Source organism: Elephantulus edwardii, unplaced genomic scaffold, assembly GCF_000299155.1.
Source record: "Elephantulus edwardii isolate Elephantulus edwardi_28Jun2011 unplaced genomic scaffold, EleEdw1.0 scaffold00114, whole genome shotgun sequence".
In the NCBI taxonomy this organism is placed as follows: domain Eukaryota; kingdom Metazoa; phylum Chordata; class Mammalia; order Macroscelidea; family Macroscelididae; genus Elephantulus; species Elephantulus edwardii.
Window position 1 is genome coordinate 5,586,659 of NW_006399864.1, and position 18,137 is coordinate 5,604,795.

Sequence of the window (18,137 nt, forward strand, 5' to 3'; positions counted from 1 at the left end):
TTTTCATTTATATGTGTGTGTGTGTGTTACTATGTAATACAGCACTCCAAAAGAAAATAAATTGGTTATCTGAGCACATACAATGGCTACTATGAGCTCAGATAAATATAATTTAGAATTACTATATTACAGAGTTATCCAGACACACTAGCATGATTAAAATACTTCATAATCAAAAGCCAGTCCCTTAGCACTTTTTAAAATTTCATATTTTTAGGGGGTTTGATGGATATTTGTGCATTTATGTGTGTACTTATTTTTTTTATCTCTAAACTGAAATTTTAAAACTTTATTTTATTTTAAGCTTTATCTTCATGTAGAGATAATTTGATTTCAACTCCTTAATTATGTAACTGGCCTTTGAGCCCAATATTGAGGTGGACAATTTATTTAATTTTACATATCTGCCTTAAGTATTGTAGTATTTCACAAGGATTACTTTGTCTTTAGAATTCAATAATCTTTACAATTGAAGGTAAAGAATATTAGCTAAGTTCTTACTATTTGAATTGTTGAGGGGTCATGATCACCTTCATTATCTGCCTCTACACAAAGTTAACATAGTTTAACACTCCACTTTATCTCAGGACGGATGTGCTTAGTTTCTAAGTAGTCACCATCTGTTTTATTATTTGAATGCTCACTACAGGTTAAAAATCTTTTTATTTGTTCAGTGCTTTCAATGTTATTTGTAACATCTCTACTATTTCAGAGGGAGAAATGTCCTACAAATGGCAATAGGAAGTAAAATAAGAAGACTCATAATGCAGGGGAAGACAAGTATTTATACTACTGTCTCTCTCCTCCCCACCTAAAAATCCTGGAGATGTTCTTACTATTTCTCCAACTCTTTGTCTACTTTCCTTCCTTTCTTAATAACAACCTGTTCTATGCAGATGATAAAACCCTGCTTGCTGAAACTGAGGAGGACCTGAAGCACTTGCTGCAGAGGGCCAAGGACTGCAGCCTTTCATATGGATTGAAGCTCAATATCAAGAAAACAAAGATTCTCACCACTGGATCAATTGGAAGCATCGTGATAGACAGTGAAGAGATTGATATTGTTAACAGCTTCAGTTTGCTTGGCTCCGTAATCAACACTCTTGGTACCGGCAGCAAGAAAATGAAAAGACAAATTCCATTGTGAATATCTGCTGTCACGAACATCTCCAGAGTACTGAAGAGCACTGATGGCAGTCTGGAGACTAAGGTATGCTTAATACAGCCCATGATCTTCACAATTACTTGCTTTGTATCAGAAAACTGGACAATGACAAGAGATGATAGAAGGATAGTTGATGCCTTTGAGCTGTGGTGCTGAAGGAGAGTATAGAATATACCATGGACTCCTAGGAGAATACAAAAGTTTGTCCTGGAGAGGGTAAAACCAAGATACTTCTTAGGGGCAAGGATTCTGAAGCTTTGTCTGACATACACTGGGCATGTTGAAAGAAGGGACCAGTCCTTGGAGAGAGACATTATGCTTGGAAGGGTGGAGGGACAGTGCAAGAGAGAAAGACCCTTTAATGAGATGGATTGACTCAGTGTCTGGGGTTGTGGGGGTAGCTGTGTCAGAGACAATAAGGTTGGGTCAGGATAGAACAGGGTTCAGAGCTGTTGTACACAGGATCGATATGAGTCAGAGTTGACTTGAGGACACATAACAACAACATCATCTCCATCCATGTTTTTTACTTCTTTTGCTTGTTTATAGTTTCCCCCCACTCCATCTATCAAACTCTGTTCTTCCCGTGGATTCCCTCCCCTCCCTGTCCTCTGGCCTTCTGTTTCCCATTTCTTCCCCTTTTAGACTTTTACATACATCTTACTGTTTTTACAATAATTACCTCATGAAGTATTTGTCCTTTTGAAACAGTTCACTCAGCATCATGCTCTCTAGATTCTCCTATGTTTTATGTTATTCTGCAAAATCATTGCTCCTTAGATGCTGCATAGTAGTCCACTGAGTGAATATATCATAATTTCTCAATCCATTCATTTAGTGATGGACATTAGACCACTGTTTTTGAGGCAAGAACATTCAGCCGCCTTCTGACTTGTAGATTTTAGAATTCATTGGTTTCTAAAGTTCCATGAAACATCAGGCTCCATTTAATCTTTTAATTTTTAGTTTGTCAGGCCCTGTGATTGGATAAATTTTAAGTCTCTGGCATTGCAGCTAATCTTAACAACTCTAAGAGTCATTTCCTTGAGATAATATTACCTATCCCCCCTCTCTGTTAATAGATATAGAGATAGACAGATATGAGAGAGAGATTATATTTTTTCCCCAGAGAGAGAAATTATATGTTTCCCCAATGAATTTACTTTTCTAAAGAAGTTAAAGACATTTGATACTGAGAGTTCTTACAAAGAAATAAAATCATAAAGATGAGTTCTCTAAATTGTTAATCATGCCTGATTACCATAAAAGGCATTGTTTAGTCTTCCTTCAGTAGAAAAGTTGTTGTTGCTGTTTGGTGCCATACAGTTGACTACAGCTCATACCTATCCTAAGGACAACAGATGGAAACACTGCCCAATCTTGTACTATTTTCACAATCTCAGTTAGGCTCAAGCACTTTGTTGTTATGACTGTGTTAATCTGTCTCATGTAAATCTTCCTCTCCTTTACTTATTCTCCATTTTTCCAAGTATGTCTTCTTCCAACACCTGGCCTCTCTTAACAATATTATCATACTATCTCGCCACATCCTCTCCAACATTTATCACTTGCTGCCCTGTTAAACTTTCCACTGTTACTGGAGTGAGACGGTATCTCATTGTGGTTTTGATTGGCACTCTTAGTGCTAGTAATTTGGAGCACTTTTTCATGTGTCTGTTTGCCATTCTAACATCTTCCTCTGTGAAAATTGTTTCCATATCTTTTGCCCATTTTGTAATTGGGTTATCAGTCTTTTTCTTGCAGAGGCCCAGGAGTAATCTGTAAACTTTTTTTATAAGACTCTTGTCTGAGATGGTATTACCAAATGATTTTTCCCACTGTGTAGGTTTTCTTTTCACCTTGTTGGAAAAAGTTTTTCATGTGCACAGGGATTTAATCTTTAAAAGGTCCCATGCATATTATTGGTGGGATTGTAAAATGGTGAAACCATTCTGGAAGGCCGTTTGGTACTTCTTAAAAAAGCTGAACATAGAAATTCCTTATTATCCAGTTACTCAACTAGTTGGAATATAACCTGAGAATATGAATACTGAGGCACTGAGATTTGTACTCCAATGCTCATAGCAGCATTATTCGCCATTGCAAGAACATGGAAACAGCCCAAGTGTCCAACCACAAGTGAATGGATTGAGAAATTGTGGTACATTCACACAATGGAACATTATGCAGTATGCAGGAGCAATGATCTTGTAAATTATTACCTAACTTGTGAGGGACTGGAGAACATTATGCCGAGTGAACTCACTCAGTCCCACAAGGATAAATAATGTATAAAACTATTATTGTAGAATGAGTATAAGGATTCAAGAAGGGAGAGGCTGGAAGCAGAGGGATGTGGATATGCAGGGGGAGGGGGGTGATAACTCACGGGGTTGTACAATTTGATGAGTGGGGGTTGAGGGAAATTTAAAGAATTTGTTCAAATTTGTTTGTAAATAAGCTAGTAGAAAATTTTAAATAATTTACCATACTATATGACACAATTTTTTATTATCTTTTCCTTTAAGCAGCACCTTGGTTGTACTTACTCCAAGACACATATGTTTTCTATTTTAAGTTCATGATATATTCAGTACTCTTCAAAAGCATGATGAGTCTAAGGCATCAATTTGTCTTAGGTTTTATTTGTTTCTTGTGTGTTTTTTATTCAGTAGCTAAGAGTACCTTGCTAACACATGGTACGAAGTGGTCACAAGAACCCAAAAGACATCACAATCCATTGTCAAGGACCTCTCCAGAATTCTAAAGAGGAAGGATATTAGTTTAAAAACTAAGGTGCACCTGATCTAAGCTGTGGTCTTACTTAAGTATCTGAAAGTTGGACAATGAATAAGAATGATAAAAAAAAATAAATTCATTTAAACAGTGGTGTTAGAGAGAAGAGTACTGAATATCCCATAAAGTGACAAAGGACAATCAAATATGTCTTGGAGGAAGTGCAACCAGAGTGTTCCTTAAAGGCATGGAGAGCAAAACTTCATCTCACAGACTTTGGACATGTTGTAAGTAGGGACTAGTCTTTGGAAAAAGATATTATTCTGGGCAAGGTAGAGAATCGTCAGAGAGAGGGAGAGATTCTCAAGAGGATAGATTGATTTAGTGACTATAACAATGGGCTGGACCTTATCAAAGATCATGAATCTGGGAAAGGAAAAGTTCAGATCTGTTTTTCATGATGTTGCTATTAGTCATAGTCACCTTGACAGTAATTGTTGTTATTATGTGCCTTTAAGTCAGAACAACTCATATATGACAGTCAGTCTTTAGAAACAGTAACTCACATGAGAGGAGACTGCCCATCTTTCTCCCATGGAGCACAACTCCTTAATCCAGTCAGTGTCTTTTTCTAAAATCTAGTGTCAATGAATCATTAACAGCAGTTGCTGTCAGGTGACTAACTATCTACACTGTACCTCAGGGATGTATCAACTTTCAAGCCTTCTGTAAAAATTCAGTTCCCCAGAGACCATGATTGCCTGTCTTTTCCACAAGATGTCTCACTGGTTCACACAACCTCTTAAGGATGTAGTAGAAATTACTTTAGACTTATTGTTAAGGCACCTTCAACCTGAATCAACTTTACAGGAGTCTAGTAGGGTGTGTGAGATCTAGATAGCTTTACTAAAATGAAGAGTATGCTGTGCCTGGCTCTTGGTCTTTCTACAAGTAAAAAGGGTTAGATACATCATCTGGTGGACATTTTATGTCATTTCTTTGCTTTGTTTTAAAAACGGAACTCAGATCATTGAACAACTGCAATTAAAATAAATTAGACTTTTTTAGAAGCAAGAGAAACAGTTCTGTTGCCCCAAACTGATTTTGTCAATGAATCTGGAGGTCAAAATAGAGGAGTAGGCAAAATCATGGTGGAAGGGTCAATGCTGAATGGGAAAGATAATGTTTGGGTCCTGTCCATTAGAGTGGGGCCACCCACCTCCTGTGCTCTTCCTTGTGAAGGAATGAGAGGTAGATGAGTCAGTTCTTGCCTCCAGTTGGAATGCCTATCAGAACCCTTTGGATTCTAGAGGCAACATATCCCTCATTGGAATGTTCTGTGCTAGTATCTTTATCAAGTGACTAAAAAGCTGTGAGTGAGGCTCAGAACAAGAGAGTTGTGCAAAACAAGACCAGGCTGCCACTCAAACTTCTCTGTCACTTAGGCCATATGATTTGAGTGGACAAGATCTTGAGGTATCATTGGCATGTAGAGATGCTATTTGAAGCCTTTTTGGCAGGCCTCTTCTGAAGCCACAGTACAGACCCTTACATGTTACAGATCCTTAGGAGTTTGGAACAAAGTTCTGTCATAAAGAAAGACACAACAGTTAATCATGAACCAATAATTCACTCTGTAGCCTTAGCTGCCCTTCATGAACTGGCATTTACATGACACATGGATTCACAATGTCAAAGGTGCACAGAGTCACTCCATTATTAAAAGTTCTGGTGACATTGTACTTGCACTGATTTCAAACTTATCAACATCTAAATTTGACTCAAAATAAAGTTAAACAGATAATTGCAATCATAAATACTAGTTTATATTAAATACAATACAATAAATTTCCATTTCTGGATATAAGTATTGTCTATCAAGGATATAGTTTAGGTAAAACTAAATCACTATAATTTGATGGGTTATAAACATTTTCCCTCAAAACATATAAATGTAATGAAAGCTATCTGTACTTTCTCCAGAGGAAAATTATATTCACAAAATATTATATATTTAGCTTTAGGAAATTAATGGGCTCCTTAAAAATATTACCATATTGACCTACCATCCAAATCTACTGTTTAATAGATAAAAAACTCAGAAGAAGCACATGAAGGTTTTATATAACACTGTCAATTAAAATTATAGAAAGACTCTGTGTCTTTTAATGGTAATTTAACATTTTTCTTTCCATTACACAGAGGAAAATAAGTGCCATTCTCAGTGCATAAAATCACATTTTCGTTTTGTTGTTGTTAGGTGCTGTCTAATCACATACAGTATCAAGCAAAATAAATCTTTGGCTCCTGTTATTAGTGCATATGTTTTAATGATAGTAGTATTTACTAGACTTCCTTGTATGTGTATGAATATTATCCTGTCACTCACAACATTATATTTTAGGATTATTTTTAACTATGGTAGTGGCCCTATGGCTAACCTTAAAAAGAATGGGAGTCCTACAACACTTGAATGTACTCATAGGAAGCCTATACTTGGGCCAAGAAGCAGTCATCAAAACAGATCAAGGAAACACTGCATGATTTAAGATCAAGAAAGGAATAGGTCAGGGATGTGTCCCATCTCCATACTTTTTCCAATCTGTGTGCAGAACAGATCATTAATGAGGCTTGACTTTTAGTTATTTTTATTTTATTTATTATGGTTGTGAAGTTGTCTGGAGCTGCTGGATTCTACAGAGGTTTGTTTTCTGGTTCTGGTGAGGCTTGGGGGCGGGGGGGAGAATGTTTACTTGCCATTGGATGTGAGCTGATTTTATCTGACTTCTGATTTAAAAAGGTATTTGATTACCAGTTTGGAGCTGGAATCCAGGTTGGGAAGTTGTCTTGGAGCAACCTGATTCTATAGAGGTTTGTTTTCTGGTTCTGGTGAGGTTTGATATGGAATGTTTACTCACCATTGGGTGTGAGCTGATGAGAGTTGGCCTCCTATTTAAACATGCATTTGGTCACCAGTTTGGGGCTAGAATCTTGCCTGGTTGTGAAGTCTATCCATTTGCTGTATAGAGAGGTAACTCATGATTGCTGCAATGCTGAACACTGTGACACTGATGTTTCAAATGCAATAATCATTACCCATGGTGACCAGTGTTTGATGGAGTTCCCCAATTAAACAGGCTTAAAATCAAGAGTGGTACCCACTTCTGAAAAAGCTTGCCTCTGGGAACTCTATGAACTTGGAAAAATTATGAAAGTTAAACAAGTGTTCTTTCATTCATAGGGTCTCTATGAGTCATCTAAGACTCGACAGCACTTAACAACAACACCAACAATTTATTCATTCATTCGTTATTTTTTAATTTTATTTTTGAGGCTGGACTTTTAGAGGAGGAATGTGGCTTCATGTTTGGAGAAAGCCTCATCAACAACTTACATTATACAAATGACACAACCTTGCTTGCCAAAACTGAAGAGGATATGAAATGTTTACTACAGAAAGTTAAGGACTATAGTTTCCAATATGGACATCATGTTTGGAAGGGTGGAAAAATAATGTAGGAGAGGAAGTGTCCCAATGAGATGGATTGACGTAGTAACTTGGGTAATGGGGGTAGGTGTGACAGAGTCAGTGAGACTGGCTCAGGATAGGACAGAGTCCAGAGATATCGTACAAAGGGTCTCACAGGATACTTGATGGCACATAAAAATAACAATATTTTAAATTTATGTGCTGTGATATGGTGCATAGTACTTTGGGAAGTTCTTTTAAAAATACTATTTGTATAGAGGTTTAAAGACTAAAACTTGTTTTTTACCTTATTTACCTGAATATTCACACAGATGTACCTGATCATAACTTAATATTTTAATAACTTGCCTATTAAAAAGACACATTTTTACCCATATTTAGGTGTGGACTGTATATATAAAGCATATCTGTGTATGTTTGTGTACTTATGCATACTTTGGAGAATAAAGCAATTATTTCATTCTGCCATTATCAAAGAGGACTTTTTGAGAGAGATTGAAATGGAGTTGTCTTCAATATTATTAACCTGTAGGTGTGCTCTCTATTTCTCAAGTTAAAAGAAGTGAATGAAAAACGCCAGCTTTCAGCTGCAATAGTGAATGATTCTAGTGACAGAATTATGATTGACAGATGTTGTTGTATCCCATTAAGTCAGGACCGATCCATAGTTGACCCTCCAGCAGGTTTTCAGGGCTATAAATCACATGGGTGAAGAGTTGCCACATCTCTTCCTTGGTGAAGCTTGTGGATTCAAAGCTCATGATTTGGGGTTGGCAGTGCAACTTCTTTCCCACATATTCTCATTCCTTGCATGATGGAGGAAGTACCAGAAGATGGGAGGAGATCATAGCATTCCTTTTACCAGATCAAATTGTTCTATTTGAAAACTTTTCAAGAGGGCCCTGTGCAGAAATTTTCTTATACAAAGCTAAAGTTAATGTCAAGACAAAGAAATCACTAAGAAATACCAGACCCACAGATGTTGAAAGGATATAAGAACCCTTCTTCAAAGCTAGCACTCTTGAGTTTAGACTTCCAGACACTAAACAATGAGAAAATAAAAGTCTACTAAATTTCACATTAATATATTAAAGAATAAAGTCATTAACTTGTATTTCTGCCATATTAGCTTTAGATAACTAAGACATATGTACAATAAAATATTAATTAGTATGATGAAATTATATTTAGGTAATAAACAAGATCCCATGATCATTACTGAGATCAGTGGAAAGTCACTTTCATTAGGCTGAACAGGAAAAGATAGGCTATTTCAGTTGATTTCAAATGATAAGAGGAATTACCAATTTTGACAGTATGTAGAAGAACATTCTAGTTGCAGGCACAGAGATCATAAATGTGGAGTTCTATAGTCAGTGAGATGATAAATTAAATTATAAAAAGACAAGAAAATCAAGAGGAGCCTTGATGGCAAAGTACTTCACTGTTTGAGTACTAACTAAAAGTCTGCCAGTCTGAACCCATAAAAATCACTGCATATGTAACAGTCTGCCTCCGAAAATATAGCAATAACAGTCTTGAAAACATTTAGGTTATCTTACTCTAATGTTATACATTATTTCTGTGATTTGGAATCAACTCAAGAAAAATGGGTTATGGAGATTAAGGCAAAGAATCTAGGTGCTATTTCAATCTAGTGTGGTCATTGAAGGAATGTAAACAAGAATGTGGTGATGTCTCACCACATAATTCTCAGTCTTCAAAATCATAAGACAAATAAAATTAGGGATTCTAGTAAGATAATATAGGATAATATATTTAGAGAGTTAATATTAAAACCTAGATTGAGAGTTTGACAACTGAGATGGAGAGAAAGAAAAATATTTGAAACCTATTGTAAAAGAAGAAATGACTGCAGCTACAATCTCAGAGGTGCACAGTTCAAATCCACCAGATGCTTTGCCGGGGAAGGAGGGACAATCTCCTCCTGTACCAGACAGATCTGATTTGATGGTACACTCACACAAAAATAATAAAAAAAAAAGAAGAAATGATAGAACAAATATGTAGGATTGACATGGAAAATGATGAAATTTGGGACTATAAGATAAGGTATACCTCTTAATTTGTCTTCTCATGTTTATGTGCTTGTGAAATTGTATGGTAATGCTATTTCTAAGAAAGTCTGAAAAAATATTTGAGAAGAATAACCTTAGTTGTTAGATGTGTGTGTTTACATGTGTGTGGAATATCTCATAATTGATAATTTCATCATTATTTAATAAGGGAAAAAGAAAATTTTCAACTATATAAAATCTAGTACCTAGAACTACATTTATATTAAATATATAAGGAAGCTTTGGTGGCATAATTGCTGGTAACTGATAAGTCCACAGTTCAAACTTACACATGACTTTAAAGAAGAAGTATGATTGGGTAATATGGTTATGACGAGAGTCCAGAATGAAGGTTGCATAGTGGAGTGTACTCAGGGGCTAGGGGGAGGGGATTGTATACCAATGAAATAATTTTTCTTTTACTTTTCAAAGAGAAGAGAGCACTGGTGCGGAAGGGTGGGCAGGGAGAAAAATGTAACAATGAATGAATGGAAATCTAAAATCTCTTTAAACATTCATTAAAATTAACAAAATAATTTTTTTTAAAAAGAAGTATGATAAATCAATATCATAAAATCTAACAGGCCAGAAAACCCAACCATAGAGCACTAGGAGTCGAAATCATGGTTAAGTAAACAAATAGTTTTTTCGTTAAATTGGTTTTTAAATGTTTATAACGACTATTACAATAGCTTCATAAAATGTGGTGCAAAAAGTAAATAGATAATTTAATGCATAATTTTCAGGGCTCTGGTGGTATAATAGTAAAGAATCATGCTGCCAACACAAAGGTATGTGGTTTGAATCCACCAGCTGGTCTGTGGAACAAAGATGGAGAATCAACTGCTCTGTGATTTACTGCCTTTGAAAACCAGCTAGGGTCATGTATCAACTCAATGGTACATAACAAAAACATAAAGTAAAATTTTGTTATTTTCCCATTCAATTTCTGATCCCAGCAGAAGAATGAAAAGAGAATCCTGGAGCAGGAGAGTATATGTCACACCACAGATATCCATTAGCTTTCAAGAGAACTTGAACATTTTCGTATATGCTGTGCTTTAAAACTAATATCTTCAAACAAGCATCATTAAATATCCTATCTTAGTATTGTCATATATTTTGTGTTTCATACCTTGAAAAGTTAGCATTTTACATAAATCATTGAAAGATCTACAGCAGTATTTTTAATATTATTGTATATGGACTTAATGTACATTAGGGGTTAGTTTTGTTTAAGAAAAGTCTGTGTAACTGCTGAGAGAAAAAAAAAACAAAACAAAACACAAACCCACCTATAGAAACACTGATTTCTAAATATCATTTTAATGGAATATTATAATAACATAATAAAATAGTATTATAATGGCAAATAAAAAAATATATTTTTGCCCAATACATAATGTCTGATCCTCTATAGCTTCCAAGTAAAAAAAATCTGCTTAATTTTGAATGGCCCTGATGATCAATCACATTTCCTAAGGGCTGTGACAGTTCTTTGTAATAGCAACTAAAACAAATCATGTTTTTCTTAATTTGGTCATTAACTCCTCTTACTTTTAAAATAACTCCTCTTACTTTTAAAATGGCTCCACTGAAATTTTAAAATACATTTGCTGTCTTTGTAATTGCCGACAGATTTTTAATACAGCAGTTAAATTTTGTTTCGTATAATTCATGTGTCAAAAGATTATTAAAAAGCATAGGGCATGCATATGACTCAATTTAAATAAACTTCCTCAAGCATCTCCCTATTTGAAAAGCATTGCCATTTCGATCTCCTCATCTTAAGTACCATATTCTCCTAAAAAGCAAGTGACAATATTAGTGACATGGAACCCAGTGGTGAAAAGAACAGCTAGAGGGTAGCCATGACGCTTATAAATTTACTTATGATAGTAATTTTTAAATATATTATTTTTCTTAATGTGTATACTGATTAAAAATAAAAAATATATTCTTATAGGGCTTAGTGAATGTTTTATAAAATGTTAGAAACATTTCTAAAAAATCAGAAATGCCAATGACTTCACAAGTTAACTAACACCTGCCATGTGTTTGGATAAAAAGGAAGGATAAGAAATAGACAGGCTCTAAACATTTTAATATAATTTACTTCCCACTGCAATATTCTAAGAGCTATGGTCATCAAGTAGTAAGGAATTGTACTGTCAACCTGAAGGTACATTGTTCAAATACTCTAGCTGTTCTGCAGAAGAAAGATGGAAAATCTCCTCTAGAGCAATTTACAGCCACAGAAAACCCACTGGAGGGTCAGCATGTGTTGATTCAAGTTCAACAACACATAACAACAACACTCTGTGTTACGATAATTCCTTCCATGTTGGTATTTTAAATTACTATGGCACAGCTAATACTGACATAGTAGTTTGGGGGACTAAACCTACGTTCTGATTACTGGTCTCAACCTTGTTGTAGGGCTACAGTTATATTTTTACAATGTTATCTTATCCATTGTTTAATGCTTTTAACAGCTTCAGTTCTTTAGTCCTTATCCTTTTTATAGGCAATATATCAAATTCTTGTCTCCGCCAACAAAGTGTGTCACATAAGCAAAACTGTGTTATTGTTATCCAAGGACCTTTCATCTCTCTTATCCACTATACTAGAATTTAAACTGTTCAGTCTCAACTAATTACTCATAATGCAAATTAACGTTATTTAAAAACAAAACAAAAACTTGACATATGGTTTATACTGCAGTAGAATAAATGAGATTTTGAAGAAATGTTATTTTAATAAGATCAAGAAATATGAGACACAAGAAAAGGAAAAGAAGCTATCTCCTTTCAAGTTTGATGTAGGACTTTAGTGTTGATGAGAAACTGTTGATTCTAGTTGTAAGGTATCCTCCATTTTATCCTGGTAATAAGAGTACAGTCTCCAAGTCTAATGTTAACTATCATTAAACTTTGGGATGAGATTTTAAAAAAGCATTGACTTTTTTCTTAATGCACTGTTTAAGAATGACCAACTTTTATTTAAATCAATAATTATGTGTCAATGTCAGTGAAACTTGATCAACAAATCCAAACCTGTAAATTTTGGTAATTGTTATATGTTGTTGTTGTTATGTGCCATCGAGATGCTTGCGACTCATAGCGACCCTATGTACAACAGCCCTAAACTCAGCTCTGTCCTGTGCCAACCGCACTGTCTCTGACACTCCCATCCCAATTATCCCAGTCACTGAATCAATCCACCTCATAGAGGGCCTTCCTCTCCTGCGCTGTCCCTCCACCCTCCCAAGCATGATGCCCTTCTCCAAGGACCGGTCTCTCCTCACAACATGTCCAAAGTATGTTAGACGGAGCCTCAGAATCCTTGCCTCCAAGGAGCCACCCGGTTTAACCCTTTCCAGGACAAATCTGTTTGTTTTCCTAGCAGTCCATGGTATTCTCAATACTCTTCTCCAGCACCACAGCTCAAAGGAATTCTCCTTCTATCCTCCTTGGTCATTGTCCAACTCTCTGATGCATAACAAGTGATTGTGAAGACCATGGCCTGTATCAGACACACCTTAGTCTCCAGAGAGACACCATTGCTCTTCAGTACTTTGGAGAGGTCCCTAACAGCAGACTTACCCATGGCAATGCGCCTTTTAATTTCTTGGCTGCTGGTGCCAAGACTGTTGACTGCGGAGCCAACAAGCTAAAGCTGTGTACAATCTCAATCTCTTCACCATCCATCCTGATGCTGCCAATTGGTCCAGTGGTGAGAATCTTTGTCTTCTTGACATTGAGCCTCAATCCATATTGCAGGCTGCAGTCCTTGACACTCTGCAGCAGGCGCTTCAGGTCCTCTTCAGTTTCAGCAAGCAGGGTTGTGTCATCCGCATAAAGCAGATTATTGATAAATCGTCCACCTATCTTGACCCCACATTTCTCCTCATAGCATGAATTAAAATATATTTAAAAACTCCAAATGGTATATATCAAACCTTATTGGCTATATGTATATCTGTATCTTAAAAGAGTATCTCTAATAATATTATATTTATATTTTAAAATTGATAATGTCATTAATTTGTCAATATCAAAATGTTTGTTTTTTATCAACTAATGTTACTTATATAAAACATCATTAAATAACAAGTTTCATGAAAGCCCTAGGACAATTAATTGTTTTAGGAACTATTTCACTAATTACCTTCTTTATTTCTGAAATTCTTCTAGACATTGGTGTTGCACAATAGTAAAATAAATACATGCTTTCTATTCTGTTGGAATATAGCAGAAAAGATATGTGTGTGTGTGTGTGTGTGTGTGTATCTATGTGTATATATATCTATGTGTGTGTGTATATATATCCAAGTGTGTTTGTATATATATATATACACACACACACACACACACACACACACACACACACATCTATGTGTGTATACCTGTATCTATCTATCTATCCATCCATCCACACGCTTGTTGAAAAACATGATAGAAGAAAATAGGTCAGATTAAGGGAAATGGAGGAAGCTCTGGTCATCCAGTGGATAAGGAGATGCTTTGCAAAAGTAAAGGCATAAATTTTTTTAATCCACTAATTTCTTGTGTCAGAAAGTTGAGTATTCTTCTTCCATGTGATTTACAGCCTCTGAAAACCCACTGGACAATGAGCTATCATTCGGCAATGAGTTATTTTTTAGTTGAAGGGAAATGGACATGGCAAGATATGCAATGGTGTGAGAATAGAGACTACAACTTTATTTATGCTCAGAGAAGAATTCCTTAATGAGGACTATTTGAGAAGAAATATGAAGCATGAGAGGGAATGAGCCAGATGAAATGCAAGAGTTAAGAGAAGCATACTAAGGTCACAGGGTAAAAGTTTCGAGGTAGGAATATAGCTGGAGTAGACAGTCAACATACTTGTCCAGGTAAAAGGTGGTAAACATGAGATAGAGTAGAAAAATAAACTTTTATATGTAAAAGCAAATAGATATATTGAAGGATCTTGAACTTCATTGTAAGGACATTATATCTAAGACGTGAAGTCATCTTCTTTTGAGAAGAAACATGACACTCAGGGGTCACTCTAGTTGTTGAAGGGGGACAAAAGTTATTAGTGCAACTTCTGTAACATAAATCTGCTCACTAATGTATTATAGATTTTACCAATTTGTATTAAAATGAAAAACTTTTCAAAATTATTAAGCAATACATGATGAACAGCTAAATTATACTGAATAAAGAAAGTATTCTTTCTCAGCAACATCATTATTAGAAATATTTTAATGATTTAATAAGAAATTTCTCAGGCAAGATAAAATATGGAGACAACATAAAGACGATGCATGCTACTGAGTGAACCCTCGGCATTTCTAAAGTAGAACATCTCTCCACATGAATGCACTCATAGGAAAAGAATGCAAACTTCTCAATGAGATAGATATATTAACTCATAAAAAGGCTTCATACAAATGAAAAGACCATACAAACTCATTAAGTAGTAGTACAATCAAGTTCATAGAATGGTTTTCATTTATGCTGTTTCTGTCGTGGACCATCGAGATTGCACAAGAAGATATTGCCCATCCTTCTCCCATGAAACAGCTGGAGGATTTGAACCATGTGCCTTAGGTCTTACAGCTCATTTTCTCACCACTATGCCACCCTTTTAAAAGTAATCTTGATTTTGAACCCATGAATACTTGCCTTGATTTTTCTCTTAATCTGTAGTGTAGTGGCTTGTTGATGTATATTTCTTTTATACTTACTACATAAAATTGGTAAGTGGGTCAATACCCATTTTTTAGAAAATTGTCTACATAATTTACATTCTAGTGCTAAGGTTTTGCAAATTTATAAATACAGTATAATCTACTACTCTCTTCTAACTTTGGTTTTTGAACACCTCTTTCTTTCTTTCTACCCAGTAGTGATATTTCTTCAGTCTTATATTGCTTTTCCTCTGATTGTATTTCATTCATACAACTTCTGTCAAATCTTACCTTAAATCAGTTGACATAGGTAGATGGGCTGATTTCTGGGTTCTCAGTTCTATTCCATTGATCTACGTGCCTGTCATTGTACCAATATCATGCTGTCTTGACCACCACGGCAGTATAGTAGGATTTGAAATCAGGGAATGAGATACCTCCTACCGTTCTTATATTCTTAAGGAATGCTTTGCTTATTCAGGGCCTTTTTCCATTCCAAACGAAATTGGAAATTGATCTCCCCTTAGATGTTATTTCTGTAGTTGTGAGTCGTGGCTGAAGAGAATATCCAATGTCAAAGAAGCTCCTTTTTTACCCCTATATGTACTCCATACATACACTTACTTGTATTTGGATTAATTTGTGAATTTTTCATTTCAAAAATGTCAAACAATGTTCTTCATTATATTGTGAAATATTTATTTAGGGACTATGTATGTACATTTGGTTCATTAGTAGGTCTTACATAAATAATAAAGGGTGTCATCGATGAATGTCCAACTCTGCTTATGTTCATATACATAAATAAATAAAAATAATGATATAATTTTCATATTCCTTCTAAGAAGAAAAAGCTGTACCTCTTACCTCTTCTAGAGAAATCAGTAGTCATATTTTCCAAATAATGAAGGCTGCCTAAATTAGTCATTAATAACTGAACAGTAAGCACTTAATATTTCAATAGTGCTTTGCAACAACCTGGTGGACCTTTTAGTATTCTGCAAATTAGTTTGCTGTATAACAGTCTAATACTGTCTGAAGGTACCAGATGTAAGGAAGACACCTCTATAACCAAAGCCATTTTCAAAGAAGTGTGAATTACCTCTTCACTTAATCATCCTATGACAAAATCTATTATAATGATGGATATGCCTAAGGATTCATTAATATTAAAACACAGTTAAAGAAAATAATGGTTTTAAGTTTTTTCTCAATTTTTTCCCTTTAGGATAATTGTGGATAATAGAAAAAGTAGGTTTTATATGAAGATAGATAAAGCTTTTATTTACAAAAACTGTAGATTACAATTATGATTAATGAGAAGGACTATTTTAATGAAAAGCAAATTACTGGAAAAATGATTAATTGTAAAGTATTTATGATAATTATAATACCGCCCTGACATTGATAGACTATATATGGGCTTCTTTGCATAAATAACTGAGAAACCATTTGCATGTAACAGAAGGTGAAGGTGAAGGGTTTATAGGATATATGTCTGCTTTGGGATACAATTAATTAGGTTGATTTGCTGTTTTGATTAGTGTAATCATAAATAACCATGTAAAGATACATTATTTAAAAAATTATAAAACACTATTATTTTATAGAGTGTGCTCTAAAAATGATAGTGATTTTAGTTTAAAAACATATTAAAGAAATTACATTGCAAATCAAATAATGAGATAATCTGATTATTGTTTATTTAATACCAAGAAACATCAATAAAATTAACTGAGAATAATGTTTGTGAGAACACATAAAAGCTTCTTTTCAAAAGTTTTCTTTAAAACTGAATGTTTCCTCATTCTACCTCCATACTAAAAATATCACTGCACTCTGTTTGGTTCTGATTCATAGTAATCATTAGTTTCTGAGGCTGTAAATCACACAGGAGAAGACAGCCTGTCTTTTTCTGGAAGATCCACTGGTGGCCTGTACCACCAAAGACTTGAGGCTTTGTGTTAACCACAGAATTGTCTATGAATCAAGAGACAAATTGATTTGGGAAAATTGACTGTCAGGGACTTCTCCAGAGTACTGAACAGCAATGTCAATATGGAGACTAAGTTTCACCTGATCAAGGCCATGTTGTTGTTGTTGTTGTTGTTGTTTAATGCCGTCGAGTCGTAGACAACTCATAGCGACCCTATGAACGAACAGCCTGAGCACTGTTTGTACACAGAGTTTCCAGAGGCAAGCCATTTTGGAAGTGGATGCCGCTCCTGCTTCCAGGCTTGATTTAGTCGGGAAGCTCCATAGTTTTCACAATTGTTTGCTATGCATCAGAGAGCTGAACAATTACTAGGGATCATAGAAAGAGAATTGACATCTTTGAGCTGTGGTGCTGGAGAAGAGCTTTGCATATACCATGGACTACCAGGAGAACAAATAGGTTCATCCTGGAGAGGGTGATGCCAACCTGCTTCTGGGAGGTTCTGAGTCTTCGTCTAACATACTTTGGACATTTTGTGAGAAGGGACTGGTCCTTGGAGAGGGATATCATGATTGGGAGTGTGGAGGGACAGTGCAGGAGAGGAAGACCATCAATGAGATGGATTGATACAGTGACTGGGTAATGAGGGTAGCTGTGTTGGAGACAGTAAAATTGGCACAGAATAGAGCCGGTTTCAGGGCTCTTGTACACAGAGTCATCATCAGTTGCAAGCCACTTGATAGCACATCACAATAACAACATACTACGAGAGCCCCTTAAGATCTCCTTCTTTATAAGTTGTTGTTGTTTCATGTTGAGTACAATTCATAGCGACCCTATGAACAATAGATCTTCACCGTGTCCCTCTCCAAAGAATAGCTTCTCCTAGAAATGTGCCCTAAGAGGAGGGAGAGAACTGTTTAAAAGAGATATATAACTGCGTATTTCTGTCATCACAGGAGACTAGAGCGAGGGCTACATGGTGGAGGGGACCTGGAGGAGGGTTTGTAAAACAATGAAAGAATCTTTTCTTTTACTTTTCCATAATTTTT